Source organism: Columba livia, chromosome 3, assembly GCF_036013475.1.
Source record: "Columba livia isolate bColLiv1 breed racing homer chromosome 3, bColLiv1.pat.W.v2, whole genome shotgun sequence".
In the NCBI taxonomy this organism is placed as follows: Eukaryota; Metazoa; Chordata; class Aves; order Columbiformes; family Columbidae; genus Columba; species Columba livia.
In genome coordinates this window covers 108,121,314-108,138,208 of record NC_088604.1, presented here as the reverse complement: position 1 = coordinate 108,138,208, position 16,895 = coordinate 108,121,314, and the positions used below count along the sequence as shown (strand labels likewise).

The window sequence follows — 16,895 nt, the reverse complement described above, 5'->3', positions numbered from 1 at the left end:
GAGAACCCATACCCATGACCTTGTGCAGCTTTTAGGTCTACACTGAAGCACCCAGGAGCTGTTTTAGGGGCAGAACAAAGTGACTGGTGTTCCTCACCCAGCAAAGCCGACACATCATTAAAAGAAGCTCCCTTCCTGACCTCACACTGCCACGGATTCATATTTAGATAAAAATCTGCCACTTCAGCTTAGGGCAAGGGCATCACCAAGTGCTGGCAAATGCACTCCAACTCCACCAGCTGCTGCTGCCACCTCCAAAAGCAGCTGGATGGAGCCCATGGAGGATGTGAATGGAGGAAAAAAATGAAACCTCTACAGAGGCATTCAGCATGCACAGGATGGATGAGAAAGGGTGGCATTATTACACAGAGACAAGGGTGGTGCAATGGGTGAGACGGTGGTGCTGGATGCAGTACCATGGTGCTGTCACCATTCACCTGCCCCGCATCCCAGCCCGTGTTGCTGTCCCTACCTCCCACCCCACGTTGCTGTCCCCACCCAAGCCCTTAAAGGCAGAGGGTGTTTGAACCCCACACTCCTTCTCACCTGCAGGCAGCCTCACCCAACCTCACTGCAGTAAAAGCTGCCTGTACCTTGCCTCCTCTCAGGCTTTACAGCCAGGGTCAGATAATGATGCAGATTAGCATTAAAGTCCTTCCTAGCTAAACAAACAAAAAACCACCACACAATAAGCCCCCCTCACAAAACAAACCAACCAATCACTACAAAGGAAAAGCAGCCCAGAGCACTAACCTAATGGAGCTGTGGACATCTCATACTTGCTGGAAGAGCTGTCACAGCAGCAGAAGCTTGTGAAAGCAGCTGAGATGTCCTCACAGGCCACTCGCAAGCTCCCACCACTGCACCCGAGAAACCCCACACTGTTCCCAAGGGCAGGCCCACCAGCACAAAATCCAAAATGAAGACTGAGAGATAGCAACCGGGCAGCAATTACTCTGAGCAGTGCTATCATGGCAAAGGGAAACTTTGGTCCTGTCTCAGCACTTATGCCCTGCAGCCCACAGTGTAGGGCCAGTCCTGGCAGACCTGGCACTGACTCCAAGGAGCAAGTTCTACCAGTAGAGTTCCTCCTGTGGTTGAGACTTGGCATGGATAAGCCCAACAACTCGTTCAGGGAAGGGCCTATCACTCCAACTGTGCAAAGACAGCAGCAGGCTGTACGCTGCCACACACGTTTAAATCAAACCAGGCTGGCTTTGGCATTTAGGGGATAAGAAAAATTCTTCCTCTGGGAACTTCCTGATGCATAAATGCAAGAAGCAATGCATTGCAGCATTAGCATCAGGAGCAAAGCTTTGCCTTGGCATTTTCTGACCTCACCGTCTTCACCCTTCCAAGGGCTGGAAGTTTGCTCCCGGATTTGCACAGCAAGACTCAGTTTCCCTCGCAAGCGTAGCAGCAGGAGCACACGTGCCTTTGCCTCCAGCAGGAAAGCCCTACACATTTCCATCTGCACAAGGCCTTAGCCAAGGCACAGAAAAAACAAAGAAATGAAGGTACCACTGCTTATCTGCTCGTGTATGCCCAAAGTATAGTTTTGCAAGTATAGGTTCAGCTTGACTGCCAAGCTTTGAAGAGGCTTGAAGACTTCAGCATCCTCCCTTCTATACCTTCTGATCCTCCACACTACTTTGTCCCTACAATGGCATTTTTCAATCTGATGCCCAAGCTGCCTTTGGAGAGGGTTTTGTGCCTAACAGGTGAAGGGACATCACCAGCTATCAGAGTCCAGGTTCAAAAAATCAAGTTCATGTCTGACACTGAGCACGCTTACCTGCACGAAGTTTCTTGAGCAGGACCATCCTCTACTCCTCACTCAGCCAAAACAGCAGAAATTATCAAATATCTCCACATGCAAACTTCTTCCACAAAACAGCTTGTTCAAATAAAGCTGTTCACCACCACCAGAACAGGAGTAAGACAGACAAATGGTATTCACTTAACCTTCTCACATAAAGGAGCCAGCTGAAACGCCGTGCTCAGACTCCTCTGTTCCTGGGGCTTTTTCTTGTTATTCATCAAACTTTCCAACATCCCAGATAACAGTCCAGGAGACCTGACCTTCCTCACTAACCTGCATGGGCAGTCACCTCTGACCTGAGCAAAAGTCCAACTTGCCCTAAGGAAGCAAAACCAGTAAAGCACTCAGCCTTGCTGGTTTTTCAGCACCAAACAATTTCCAGGACAAACCAACCCACAGACACATGGCATGATGGCACTGGGGCCACTCTCAGTGCCTTGTGGTGGCATTTTCCAGAGACAGCAAAGTGTCAAAAACCAGGCTAGAGCATTCCCACCTGTTCAATCTTTGCTCTCTGAGACCACTTCCATGAAACCCACTACAGAAGCCTTATTTATTTACACGGCCAAAGGAAAACATATCTGTCATCTCCTCCTGGTCTTGGGTGCTGCAGATGGGAAAAGATGTTCTCTGCAAGCAGGACACTGTTCCTCCTGCAATCCAAGGCTTGCACTTTGCCATAGTGTCAAAGTGGCAACTCAGAGCAATGTAGAAGAGCTGATGGGGTGTCGGTGGGCAGAGAAAGAGAGAACTGGGTTTGTGCAGCTGGGCTCTGTATGGCCTGCAGCAATGCCTGCCGGCAAAGCACTTGCAGCTACCTTTTGTCTACAGCACCTCTCTAGAGGTTAAAAAAACAAAACAAATAAAAAGCTCTCCCCACCCTAAATACACACACACAAGTCAGTTGAAGCAGGCTGACACAAGTTTACAGGCTGAGATTTCAGCTTTTTCCAAAATGCAAACTTATCTCCTGGGCCATCGTGGTGAAAAACGGGTGGCACCTAATGGACTGCCCACTGTTTGGGGCAAGCATTGCCTGGTTTCCAGTTCAAAGAAATAAGGTCTTGTCTCCTTCCCTGGCCCTGGTCTGCAGCTTCCCTCACCCAAAGGCAGCACGAAGGCAGAGACATGGCCAGGGACAGTGTTCCTCCAACAAAAAGGAGGGAGACGGCGATGGAAAGGGACCTGGGAGGCCCGATCCTGTCGACAGCAGGGCAGCCTGGCAGCAGAAGGCAGCAGCACTGCCAGCAGATAAAGGACAATCACCAGATACTTCTCCTGGAGCTTCTCTCTCCATCCTGTTGCAATAGGGACAAAAATTAAAAACAAATGAGAAAAGCCCACACGCCATGAGCAGACCCTGCCTGTGTCCCCCGCAGCCTCTGCTTAAAAACATTTTCTGTGTGACTGTGCATTTCCAGCCTTCTGGCAGCATGTGTTACTCTCTACAGCAACTCCAGCTCAGCCATCGCACCGACTGTCAACAGTTACAGCTTGACTTAACTGAACGTGTCTTAGCAGTCCATTAGCTCTCGCAGTGCGGCGGCAACAGCCAGGGCCCTTGGCAGTGCTGCCAGCTCCCTTCCTAAGCCTCGGAGAGAAAATTAAAAAAAAGGGGAGGGCAGAAAAAAACATATATACACATGAGAAGAGCACAATAGCACCGTAACAGAGATGCAGCTTGACTAACTTCTGCAGCAGCTATCACAAATTTTCTCTCCCCTCCCCAGCCCTAGGCACCGTTTCACCACTGGCCCTTATCAGCTTCTGCTCGGGGTTCACATCCCAGGTAGCACCTGCCTTGCTAACTCCTTCCAGCCATTTCCCGACAATGCGAGCAAGGGGAGGCCACTGCCATCGCTTCTGTAAAGAGAAAATCTGACATTTCAGGTGGGGAGTTTCCACGTGCCCTTCGCCAGCGGTATGAGAAGTGGGGTGTTCGCCAGCAAACCCACAGGAAAGCTGGCAACATCCAGTTTGGAAAGATTCTGGGGTCAGAGGGTCTCGGCTTATGGGGTCGCAACCTCTCTCCAAATGTGTTGTGCACCGCTGGACTCCGCACTACTAGGGGTGTCCCCAGGCTGGGAGGGATTTTTAGGGTACTTAATTAAGGAAAAAACAAACAAACAAAAAAAACAACAAACAAACAACAAAACAAACCAAATAAAAAATAAAAATACAATAATAATTTAAAAAAAAAAAACAAAAAAACACAACAAAAAAAAAAACGAACAACAGCCTGAGAGCTGCGACCTTCTGTAACCGCGCTTAATCAGATTAATGAATTTCATCAGGTCGGCTCTCGGGCAAGGGAGTCGGTCCGAGCGCTGCGGGTGATGGGGCGGGGGCGGCGCGGCCCCTCCCCAGCCCGGCCGGCCGCACGCGCCGCCATTCCGCACCGCCCTCGCCGCGGGCCATTCATCCGCCAGGACCCCCCCGCAAACGTGGCCAGTCCCCAAACGGGGGATCCCATCCCCCCGCCCCGTCCTTCCCCGGTTCCACGCGGGACACCCTCCCGTGCGTGTGAGCGGCGGGGCGAGGCGGCGGGGACGTGTGGGTGTCCCCACCCCGCTCCACGTCTGCTGACAGCCGGGGGGGGAGCGCCGGGTGGGGGGCGCCCCTCGCAGCGGGGGGCAGCTGGAGGCGGGGGAGGGGGTCCCACACGGCGACGCTCCAGTGTGGAAAGGGCAGGGAAACGGGAGAAGGGAGGGCGACCGCCGCTTCCTACCTACCCAAGTCGGGTCACGGTCCCTCCTCGCCGCCGCGGCCGTGTGGAGTCGTGGCACTTTCCGCCGCTGTCTCGCCGGGGCTCGGCCGGCCCGCCCCGGCCCGCCCCGCCGCTCCGCGCTGCGCCGCGGGGCCCACTCAGAGCGGCGGGGCGGGACGGGACGGGACGCACCGCCCCGGCACTGTAGGGCATGTAGTCCCCGGGTCACCCCGCGGGCGGAGGGCTCCCTTCCTCTACCGTGGAGCGGTGCCCGGGGCTGGGCCGGGCTTGGGCAGCGGGAGAGCGCGCAGTTGCCAGCCGGGGAGGCGGACTGGAGGGTCGGTACCGAGCGCCCCGGGCTGGGGAAGCCTCGCAGACCTTTGCCCCAGCGGTGCTGGCGCGTTGAATTGATCTGTGCCAGCTGTGGCGGTGTCAGCTCCAGCCCTAAAGCACGGCTAGGAGGGGATGGATGGGAAACCTGGCTTGGTCCCTGCAAGGGGTGGGGTTGCTGGTTCATGCTCTAGACCCTCCTCAAGTGCTGGGTGGGGGTGCCACAAAGCAGGCCAAACCCTACAGATACCTGACCTCAGCGGGAGCCTTTCTTCAGGGCCTTCAGATGTTGTGTGGTTAAACTGTGCTGGGTCTGGTTCGTCATCCACCACCTTGTGGGTCCCAGGGCAAACCCATGCCCAGAGCTGCCCATGATGGCTGGTGCCACCCAGCATGGTGACTGTCCCCTGTGGACACACCCTCTGTGTGCCTTCGGGATTGGCCATGACCTGTGGTGGGACAGAAGACATTGGAAGTGTATTACTCAAGCCCCTGTTTGCACCAGAGGGAGATAGCTGTCTAGAAGTGATTTGGATGCCTTAGTACCTTGGAGATGAAAAGGGAAGGGTTGAAAGGTTCTCCCTTCACATAGGAAGGGACTCACTGTTAGGCTGAACTGTTGGACAAGAGCCAGGGATCTCTGGGAGACGCTGTATGCGTCCAGTCAGTGCCATAAGAACATGAGAGCCCTCTCTGACCAAAGGCCCACCTCCCCAGGAATGTGTCTCCAAAACCAACCCAGCACCTAGACACCCAACCAAGCAGGAGCCATAAACTGATATAACAGAGGTTTGCTGCCTACTTGGTAATTCAGAGATTGCGCTGTCTACACTTTTCACCCAAAATTGCACAAAAGGTCTAGGGTTGGGTAGGAATATGCCTCCACATCTGCAGACCAGCTCAAAGTCATCTCTCTCTGTTTCCTGCTCCACCCCGGCCATGTTGTGGTGCACACTTCAGCTTCTACACTTGCTAGGCACTGACTGTGGAGTAAGAAATTAATTTGCTATGAAAATGGTGGAGAAGGAGTGATAATTTGACATCACAGGGCAGGCTGTCTGGATCTTCCAGCCTCCTGCCATCTCTCTCCTTGCAGCCTGTAGTAGATGCTTGTTATTGCATTTCAGTGACCAGATCTTTTCACTGGGTGGCAATCAGGGCTGCTCTCAGCAGCCTCTCTAGGGTTTACATCAGTTGCTGCTGCATCGTTGCCCCTTGCACAGAGAACAAGCCATGCTATTGAGGCCGGGCTGGGGACAGGCAGCAAGCAGGTCCTGCCCACAGCCTGGTACAACTCAACACAACAGCAAGGAGAATAAGTGACTGTTTCATGCAGGCTGATGTCATGGAAGAAGAGAAAAAATATGCTAATGGAGAAACATTTTGACTAGTTATGATAATATGGTTTCTGCAGAGAGAACTGGAATAGGAACAAACATTTCTATTCTCAGCAGTCATGAGAACTTGGAGAGTTTTTTGGGGTTTCTACACACTGCAGGCAAACCAGGCAGAGCAAAGCTCTCCACCACAGGCGAGACCTGGACTGACAAGACCCACAAATGCAAAGGGCAGCTGTAGGCAGAGAATGACTCCATGTTCAGCCCTTCAGGCAAAAGCACAATGGTTGGTGTCCAGTCCACAGTTCTCCCATGAGCATCAGCTGGTTAAACCTGCCAAGGACCTTCTCACACTGAAACGCTCAGAACCAGAGATGGGTCCGGACAGCACCGGTGTCGTTTCCCCAGCTGGAGGTCACCCTGCCCAGCCACTCACCTTGCTGCAAGTGGGGGAGTAACCTCATGCCTGAGAGATATGGGGCTGGGCTCTCTTGAGTGGTCTTAGCGAAGCTTTTGCCATTTGGCCTGAGTACTTCATTATTCACCTGGGCAGGGACTAGCATGCACTGCCCCAGCCAGGCACCCAAGCAATGGGGATGTGGGCTCACTCTTACTGTCTCCAGCCAAACGAATAATTGATTGTCTGCTTCAGTGTGGAACAACAAGGGCAGAGTGATACATGCGTGTGAGGGGAAATGTATGTCAAGGAGTGAAACCTGGAGCAGACAAAGCTGGGACGTGAATATGGGTGTCCTCTGCCACCATGGCATGGATATGCTCAGAGAACAGCTCCCTCCCCAGCTGTGTTTCGGGTCTGCAGGCAGATGTTCAAAACCCTTGCTTGCTTTCTGCTCACTGATACCTATGTGGTTCACAGCTGGATCACTCCACAGCACTCCTCCCACCACCCACAGTCACCAGATGGTCTGTTCTTTGTTCTTCCCCATATGTTTTTAGGACATCAAGCCTATACCTCCCACCATGGTCTTTTCCTCTGATTCTTGCACTGTACTGCTGATCCAGGCTATGGGGTCACAGAATCACAGAATGGCTGGGGTTGGAAGGGACCTCTGGAGATCATCTAGTCCAACCCACCTGCTAAAACAGGTTCACCAGAGCATATTGAACAGGAATGTGTCCAGGCGGGTTTTGAATTTCTCCAGAGAAGGAGACTCCACAACCTCTCTGGGCAACCTCTCTGACACCCTCAAAGTAAAAAAGTTTCTCCTCATGTTTAGATGGAACCTCCTATGCATGAGTCTGTGCGCATTGCCCCTCATCCTATCGGTGGGCACCACTGAGAAAAGTCTGGTCCCATCCTCTTGACACCCGCCCTTGAGATATTTATAAGCAGAAATAAGGTCCCCTCTCAGCCTTCCCTTCTCCAGATTGAACAGACCCAGCTCCTATATTATCAGTATAATTTGCTTTCACCCCATATTGAAGGAGTTCTCCCTAACTACTAATTTTCCCAACTCCTGCCCAGAGGCAGCATCCAGCCCAAATCCAGAGGTCTGTGTACCCTGTTGTTAAAACAACCAAAGTGGTGGCGATTATCCACGGTCGTCTTCACCACTATAAAGTTTTTCTTGGATTCAGTTTGAAAATCCCTTGCTCCAGGTAAAGTTTTTCAGTTCCTAGTTATTTTTGCATCCACAAGTCTTTGGCTGATGGTGAAGAAGCTGTTGTTTAGCCCTGGAACGGCTCCAAATCTTTCCACTGGATGTATTAGTTATCCTAAATTCATGACCATCGCCGAGGTATTTTTAGCTCTGCACAGCAGTTGTGAAACAAACCCTACCACAAGGCAGGAGGACAGTCTGCAGGACTCCCTGAGGTCCCTCACAGCCCTCCTCCTTCCTTCTGAAGATCCAGGCACAATCATGCAGATGGCCATGAAAGCCTATCTAGGGAGCCAGCCAGGACTGTGACCAAGTGCCTTGCCCCATGCAATCCATGTCCAGGCTGCAGCTGAACATGCAGACAGGTGTGATTTGTGTTTTCTTACAGCTCAAGGGCCAGCTCTGCCTAGGCTCAGTGGTTATTTCAATCCTGAGCCCTTGGGGAGGTGGGGAGCTCCCTGCCACCCTTGTTCCCACTATGGGACTGCTACAGAAACACACCACAAAAGCTGGGAGGAGTGAGAGCAGAGCAGTTCTTGGCTCCAGGCTTGCCTGCACTATGGACATGATGTTGTGTTGCACACCAGCTGGGCTGATCCTCCAAGCGGCCCCACATCCACACTTGATCCCTTCAGAGCCTGGAAGCAGGCTCTCCTTTTTTATAAAAGCAGGGATCAGTACATCTGGCCTCCCCTCAGCTCCCTGGCTGTCCCTCCCAGCCCACATGTCTTGCCAAGCTCTCCCTGGTCTGGGTTTAATAAACAGTGGCTCTGCTCCAGCAATGGAAACTGGATGCTGCAGTGGAGCATGGTGCAGGGCCATGATGTGACCACAGGGGTGTTGCAGCAAGAGCTTCTGGGATGTTCCTCTCCCTCCTCACCCATGTGAGGTTTGTATTAGAAAACATACCACTTAATTGCACAGCTGCTGAAGATGGGCATCGGGTTGTTCAAGGACAGAGCCACCCCAGAGTCAAGGATGGGTTTTGGTGGAAGCCAGGTTCCTCAGGTGGCTCCTACTTTGAGGATCTCTCATAGGCTGGAGCAAAGTGCTGATGTGGCACACATGAACTTTGGAGATGAGGCCACAGTAGTTGGCAGTAATGTCATGTGACTTGCAAACCAAGTTTGGACAAAGCTCTTTCCCTCTAAGATAGGAGTCACAGTTATATGGGAGAAGAATTGCTCTTGGTCAGCTGGGTTTTCATGCAGGACCTGGGAACGGCCGTCTTTCTCCAAAGTCAAAGAAGGAGTGGATATCTTGTGAGCGAAGCGTTATATCTTGAGGGCAAGATGAAATTCAGCAGTGCCAAGGGCAAGACTGTGTACCTGGAGACACAGTGAAGCCCAGGGGAATTCCTGTGCAGGAAAGAGAGGGCTGCGGGAGAGAAGGACATGAGTGTGCTCAGGTGGGGGTGTTCAGGGCACAAGAGGGAAACCTGCCATACCAGAAATCACTCCAGACTCCTGGTGGCATTGTCCTTGGACCTCTCCTGGATGGTGGCTGCAGTTCTAGTTGCTCATTTTCAAAGGAGGAACCTAATCCCTCCAGGAACAGCTGATAGGTAGGGCCCAGGGGCCATTAGGAAATAAAGACTAGGAGTTACAAAGGAAACAAAGAGTTTAGCTATTCACCTCACCAAAATGAAGGTCAAGAGGGAACATGATGGGAAGCGTGCTAGGGAACAGCAAAGGGTTGAGTCTGTGCTGGTAGGGAAACACGTGGGTACCAAACCACAGGGTTTCAACATGCAAAACACGGCTCCTGGTGGGGCCTTATGCTCCTTGTGCACATGGGGAGTGTGAGCACAGAGCCCCTAAACAGAGCTGCCACAGAGCAAACATGTTTGTGGAAAGAATATCACAGCATGACTGTCCTCAGTGGAGGAGTCCTCAGCTGCATGAGCCAGTAGCTGCTGGTCAGCCCCTGCTCTTGTACTAACACCTCCACCTAGTCACAAAGAGCATGTCTGTACTTTATCTTATTCTTTCCCTCCCCTTTCTAGCCACTCCAGCCTGCAGAAATGGCAACCAGAAGCCAAAATTCAATTACTTTGTCTTTGGTTCCACTGATGATCAAACTATGACAGAAGTAGATGGCATTGATGAGGAGCATAGAGTTAAATTAGCCAATGAAGGTTTTGAAAAGGTAAATTCTTTCCTCCCCAGCTACTTTCCTGCTGGCCTCATCAAGAACATCACATTCTTGTGGCATACTTTCTTCTCCCCTCCTGGCCATAACCAGTCTCCCACTGTCTAAGTCCATGTGAAATCTGGTGGAAGATTGCTCTGGGCCATTTCAAGGCATTATGACATGCACTTTGCAGCAGGCAAGGTCAAATATCGGTGTGGTTCACCAGTTCCTCCATCCCTCTTTGAAGATGTTTTAAGCAGAACTTAAACCTGTTCTGTTGGAGGATTTACTTAAACAGACTTATCTCCACAGAGAGACGGTTATGAAGCTATATCACCTCCTCTGGCTCAGCCAGCAGTGACTGAGTGTTAACCAGCTGATTTTGGACCTCCAGACACATCTTCCAGGGATAAGGCTTGACACCAAAGAGATGTGCCAACCAGTAAGTTCAGCCTGTCAGTTGCATGCCTGACCAGACCCACTCTGCAAGAAGTTCCTGATCTTCATGGCACTCAGGAGCCAGGTGAGCAACTGGCATAGGGATGTGGTAGACATGCTTGGATGGCTTGAGATACCAGACCTGTGCACCTTAGCCTGTACCAGAAGTTAATGTTCCCTTTGCTGTGATGGCAGGGATGCAATGGCATCTCTTGATGCACCACATTCCTGGCTGCTCCTGGTCTTGGTCCAGCACATGCCATGGTCCCCCAAGCCTCGCATCAAAGCTTGGGCTGTTTGAAAGTTTCCACACAGCTATGGCAAGCACTGGAGAACTGCAGGGCTGCAAGACCAGCTCTCTGTAGTCTCAGCATGAGCCTGAGGTTCCTCAGCAAGGGCAGCATGCAGACTGACCATAGCTGGATCCATTCCGATGTAAGCTGCGCTCTGTGATGCTGCAGTGAGTGGAAAGCTGTATTACTGTGCCAGAGCAGGCTTGTAACATGAAAAACCAGCCTAAGGGCAAAGCCAGGAACACAAGTTAATTTGGGAACACAATGGTTATGCTAATCAAAACACCTTCCAGAGAAGAAGGCAAGGAAATTACCTAATCTCTCTGACCAGTGCCCAGTCAGCAGGAGCGGGGCTATATACAGCTCAAAAGAAAGGGCATTCCTATCTGGGCAAGGAGAAAAGCATAAGGAGCTATTTTCTCCAGACTTTCTTCATCCATGTTGGATGCAGGAGAGACCCTCTCTTCCCATCCCCAAACTGGCTTCAGGTCCAGGTAATTTTATGCCTCTCTTGAAAGTTTGGCTGGACACAAACTGGCATGACTCCAGGAGCTGGAATTTAACAAGAAACTTCTTCAGAACTTACAAAATATTACTAGATGCATTGCAGTAATTCAGGGATGTGCAGTTTGTCTTGCTCCACTGCCAACAGGTTGCAATGGGGCAATTGCTGGTAATATCAAGGGAACTCTTCTTGCTTTCCATGTATAAACTTAGCAGGGTTCATGCTCATTGCCTGACTCAACATATGGAAATTGTAATCCAGCTGAAAGCAGCCCAGGAAGGACCTTCTAACATGCCAGGAACAAGCACAGCTCTGAGGTTTGAGAAATCCCAGGGCATGGCCCCAGATGGAGAATTTCAGGTATTTTAGGGATGCTACCACTACAGAGCACAAGACGATATAAATGCACTTACAGGGTTAAATAAAAAGCCACAAAGTACTCATGGCTTAAAAGAAACATGCTTCTTCTGAGGACAGGCTTCTCTGGTTTAAGCTCTCCCATATTCACAAACCTTCTCTGCTTGTTGTAACCACATCTCAGATGTGAAATGGGTGCAACATCTTTGCTCCCCTGGTTGAAGCAGCCTTTGGGGTGAACAGAGGCATTTGCTGTCTGCAAGTACCTTTTGCCTGGTGCAACTGGAATAAAGCACAGGAAAGATGTCCACGTCTTCAGCTGTACAAATGAGAGTGTGTCCACACTGGTATTGCGTGCAGATGGCAACACCAGTTGGGGACTGAGTCAGAAGGGTGACTCTCTGGCTTGTGACACCAAGAAATTGCAGGCATAGACACTCTGCAGGAGTACACACACTGCAGTGAAGACAAAACTGGGCTTACGTGATCTACTTCCCATCAGCAGCTAACCTCTAACCAATCCAGCAAGTGGCTGTAGGTTTCAAAGATACCGATGCAAACAGGAGAGGTACCAAAGAGGCCACGAGTCCTTTGGTTATGTGAAAGCCAGGACAAGCAGTTGGGGACAGGTCTGAACACTGCATGGGAAGAGCAGCAGGGATGGCCTGGTTTCCCACCCAGCAAGAGCGGCACAGCAAAGCCTGAGAGCCACAAGACAGATGTACCTCAGAAGGTCGAAGGGAAGAGGGAACTCAAAGCACAGCAGCCATCAGCCTGCCACACCAACTCCTCTTATTTCTGTGCTGGTTTTGCCAGGAACCAATGGGGAGAAAGTGTGCATGGTGTCCACAGCTGGAGATTTGGATGTACCTGGAGGGACTGCAAAATCTTGGCACAAGAGCCAGGAAGGGAAAGCCAAGTCCTGAAGGGGTTTCTTGTGCTTCATAGTTCAATCAAAGCTGCAGACAGAGATAATGCCTTTCATCCAGACAGACAATTTGGTTTTATGTATTTATTTATATTGGTTGCATCACTCCAACACACAGCGATTATCATTAATGAGTCTCGCTCACTTTGGGTCTGCTTGGTCATAAGAAGCAGGAAAAGCAAACGGACCCTTTCTAGAGTCATCCTCTTGGGCTGCTTGGTGGCACTGGAGCACAACCCCACAGGGAAAAACATCTCCCTGTGGCTTTGTGTCATGTCTTTATGGGCATACTACTAATGGCAGTTTCCAGTATGTCACAGCAAACCACTGCAACACACTTTGAATACAAAGGCAGTACCATCAACCCCAGTTTTCAGGAGGAGAAATGCAGGCAGAGAGAGGATGCAACTTCTACTAGGTCTGTCCTGGTTAGTGATATCTCCCAGGTCCTAGCTGAATGTGCTGACTCCCCTACGAGCATGGCATCGTCCCACCATTCACGTCTTTCAACAAAATACAAAAATTTCAATACAATCCCAAAAATTCACGTTCCACACTCATATAAAAAAAATACACCCTAAAAGTGGCATATTTTTCTGGAGTAAAAAAAATCCTGTTCTGGATATGGAATTCCCTTTTCCTCCCACCCTCACAAATTTTAAGGGGCTTTCTATGGGAAAAAAATACCTTGTATTTTTTTTTCTGTTTATTTTCTCCTCTTTCCATGTTTCTCCAGCCCACAGACCCTAAAGTGACAGCCATGGAGTGTGGAACTGATCTGTGAGCCAGCAGTGGCGGGGAGATGGGAAATCAGTGGATGCCGGTGTTGGAGGAAAGACCAGGGGAGGCAGGTGGCCCATGAGCCTCTCCTCCAGCACAGGACACGAGTGCTCCATCAGCTCCCACGGTGCAGAAGGCACCATGGTTGGACCCCTCATAGTCCAGGGCAGCCTGGGCAGGACAGGTGGTTGTGCAGGCACACTGTGGATACAGAAATTGGGTAGTACCTGAGGCTGGGCATGCCTGGGAGAGGTCCTCCATGGGACCCAGCCAGCCTTTCTGCGCCTGTCAGCCAGCCCTCTAGTCTGCTTGAGTGGAGAGAAACTTTCACCCTTTCAGCTCAACGCCACCTGAGCTTACAATACTTCCACACCATTGCTTATTCCTCTGCTTCTGTGCACTAGCAAAAAGTAGACAATCCCTCTGTCTGTATTTTGTTAAATCTCTTTACTTCAGTGTCACGTGAAGCTCCTTCCCCTCCACATACTCCTTAGGATGAATTTCTCTTGTTGGGCACAAGTGTCCAACATGCACCCGCTATTGTGAGGGAGGGTTTGCAAAGAGGCAGCAGTACCTCTTTGTCTCTGCTGGAAAAACCTTGCTTTGAACATCCTGGGAGCTGCCACATCAGCACTGAAATGTATCAGAAGGTCTTGAAACCAGACACACCTAGGGATGGTTATTTACCCAGCAAAGCTGAACCAGTGTAAAGGGAGTGCTCTGAACATACTGACTGTGTAACAGGACCAGTGAACCAGATCCGGAGTAGAAGAAGAAGAAGTAGAAGAGGAGAAAAAGGAAAAAGAAAGAAAAAGAGAGAAAAAAAAAATAAGCAGCTTTCATTCCAAAAAATATAGCAGGAAACCTCAAGCTTGGGGAAAAGTTAAAAGTGTGGGTGAGGTGGCACTGAATAATGCCAAGGTAAATCCTAACTCTGAATTACTCTTCTTAGTGCAGAGCTGTGTACCTGCACTCCACTGTCCGAGAACATGCTGTGCCTGCTGCCTGCAAAAAACACTTTGTACTCAGGAGTCTCTTAGTAGAACAGTGACTGTTCTATTAGGAAAAAAAAAAAAAATAAAAAAAAATAAAAAAAAGACCTCTCTGAATAAGCATATGGTTACACCCAGGTGCCAAGCTGACATATCGGCCAGGTGAGGGGTTTCAACCAACGCAAGCCCAGACCTTGCTGCAGCAGCACAGTATGATGGCTGATTTTGGGGTTTGGGGAAGTTTTCAGGTGTGGGAGGCAGGGAGGAGCTAGGAGTTGTGGGAGAAATGTTCCTGTTCCAGGTTTGCCAGAGGTATCTCATTTGTCCCCAGACCCCAAGACAACAGAGCGGTATTGAATTAACACACGAGTGGCTGCTTGTGCCAGCCCTGTGGTAGCAGGGGCAGGCACGCCAAAATCCTAAAAATATAGAATCATAGAATAGTTTGGGTTGGAAGGGACCTACAAACGTCATTTAGTCCAAACCCCCTGCAATGAGCAGGGACATCTTCAACCAGATCAGGTTGTTCAGAGCCCTGTTCAGCCTGGCCTTGAACGTCTCTAGGGATGGGGCATCTACCACGTCTCTGGACAACCTGTGCTAGTATTTTACCACCCTCAAATGCCCTGCTAGGCTTTGCCCTGTGTCTCCAAAGGGAGCTCTAAGGGCTGCTTACAAAACATTTCTTCCCTTAGATGCACCATCACTCATCCCCTGCCTGTTTTCCTGGCTCGCCTGCTCATATTTTAAGATATTCATGCACCACCTAACACACCAGTGACTTCAGCCTGGCCTGACACCTCAGTGCTATCATCTCACCCTTCAGGTGTGCTGACACGGAAACTGCTCTGGCAGGGGAGGCACAACCCCAGCCACCCACACTTCAGGTCTGCTCTCCTGGCAGAGAGCTGCTGCCTGCAGTTCGCATTAAGAGACGACTTTTGGCTGGTGATCACCTTGGCAAGAGGCAGCGTTATTTGGTATTTGACAAGGGCCTTAAAAAATAAAACCAGAGCGAAAGGAGATTGAATAGGAAAAAGCTGGAGAATGAGGTCATGGTGACACTGGTCAGTTTGAAGTGCTCTGATGCAGCAGAGCTGTCCCATGGGCAAATGGCCTTTGGCGTGTTCCCACCTCTCACCCAGCACACAGATGCAGCACTGATCCGTCCCAGCTGGCAGAAGTGGTTCCCGTTTCCACTGCCAGGGGCAGTGACTTTCATAAAGTTAATTACTCTCTTCATACAGCATAATTAAACTGTGGGAATCACTTCTAAAGAACAACATGTTGTAAACCCCAAGCATTAAGATGTGACATAAATGCCAAGATTATCTTAAAAAAACCCCTGCACTGAATCTCTTCGAATAATACATTTTGGGGTCTTTCTTACTCAGCAGCATGTGCTTAAAACTTAACAATGGGCAGGGGGTCATGCTGGGATCTCTTCCCAGCCAATTTGGTTAGAAATGAGCATGAAGACACATGCTTTCCGATAGCAGCTGTAATTTCACATATACGTCTGCTGCTGAAAGAGCAAATTTCAAGCAGAGCTTCCCAACAGCAGCCGCCTGTGCTAGAACTGCAAGAGGTCCCAGCAGCACTGAAGAGGATGAGGCTGGCAGTCACCTGGAATAAAACCAGCACATTCGCTGCCGGAAAGCTGCAGCTTGTCCTCGGCTTTATATATATCGCAAGCTGTACTTTGATTCTGTATACTCAAGGAAAATATTTACCCTGAGAGCGACAATGTAAAGCTTGTCTACATAGCTACCTCTGCTCTTCATTGTATACTACTTCATCACATACAAACACCTTCTCCAGGACATAAATGTATGCAAAAGGGTTATCCCTCACATGGGAGTGCAGGTCTACTTGGATAGCTCAGAAATGCTTAAGGGCGAGAGGGACCTGCTTTAAAAGCTGGGATTTTTCTATCTGATTCTCAAAATTAAAGGACCATCTTGACTCCTGGAAGAAAGACAAATAGGCATTTTCCTGTAAGTGTTAGATTTCCATTAATACCTTATAAAATGATACCTGTCAACCTGCCCCAGTTCAAGTGGAAAAGCAGGAAACACACTTTTTTGCAAGTCTATAGATATTACTGAGACCACTTTGTTCCAAAGAGCACACCAAAGGCTTTAGAATTAAATGCACTTTGGTAGCAATTCAGGCAAGATAATCAAAGCCTTGCTCAGCCATCAGCACCTGATCTCCTTCCTGGCTGAGAAGTTGGAGGTGACACAGCCACCTGCCTCCTTGGAGCTGGAGCGGGGGGACTATCTCCACTGATGGCTCTCCATTATCTGCTGGGGCTCCAAGGAGATGGACACAGAGGCAATGCAGCACCTAAGCCCTGCTCCTCCCCAGCATCTGCTCTCCAAACCACACCCTCACTTTGGGTTCCTCAGGCCATGCTGTTCTTCAGAAGATGCTAAACACTTACAGCTAGGGCTTTTACTAGAAATTTTTCTGTATTTATTAGTATAAGAAAAGGTAGGGCTGCGCAAAATCAGATCCTTGTTGTTCATAAAATGGCTTTTCACCCTTACCTGATCAAAAAGCTGTCAGTGAAAGCAGACAACACACAGGTCTCCATGCCTGCACTGCTGCTGAAAACCACAGTTCCAAGCTGTACACATAAAGTGACA

At 50.1% G+C, this 16,895-nt stretch overlaps 1 protein-coding gene across 5 annotated transcripts in view; it reads right to left on the bottom strand.

Moving 5' to 3' along the window:
- Window positions 1-4,756, bottom strand: part of RRBP1 (ribosome binding protein 1) — a 33,071-nt gene extending 28,315 nt beyond the window's left edge. For 3 of the 5 annotated variants that reach the window (XM_065058879.1, XM_065058882.1, XM_065058883.1), the window contains exon 1: window positions 4,555-4,756. The gene's annotated coding sequence lies outside the window, so the exon portion shown is untranslated. Of the gene's footprint in view, window positions 1-4,550 lie in introns of all 5 variants that reach the window. The other 2 variants (XM_065058880.1, XM_065058884.1) reach the window with 2 other exon arrangements.
- Window positions 4,757-16,895: the final 12,139 nt, after the last annotated feature.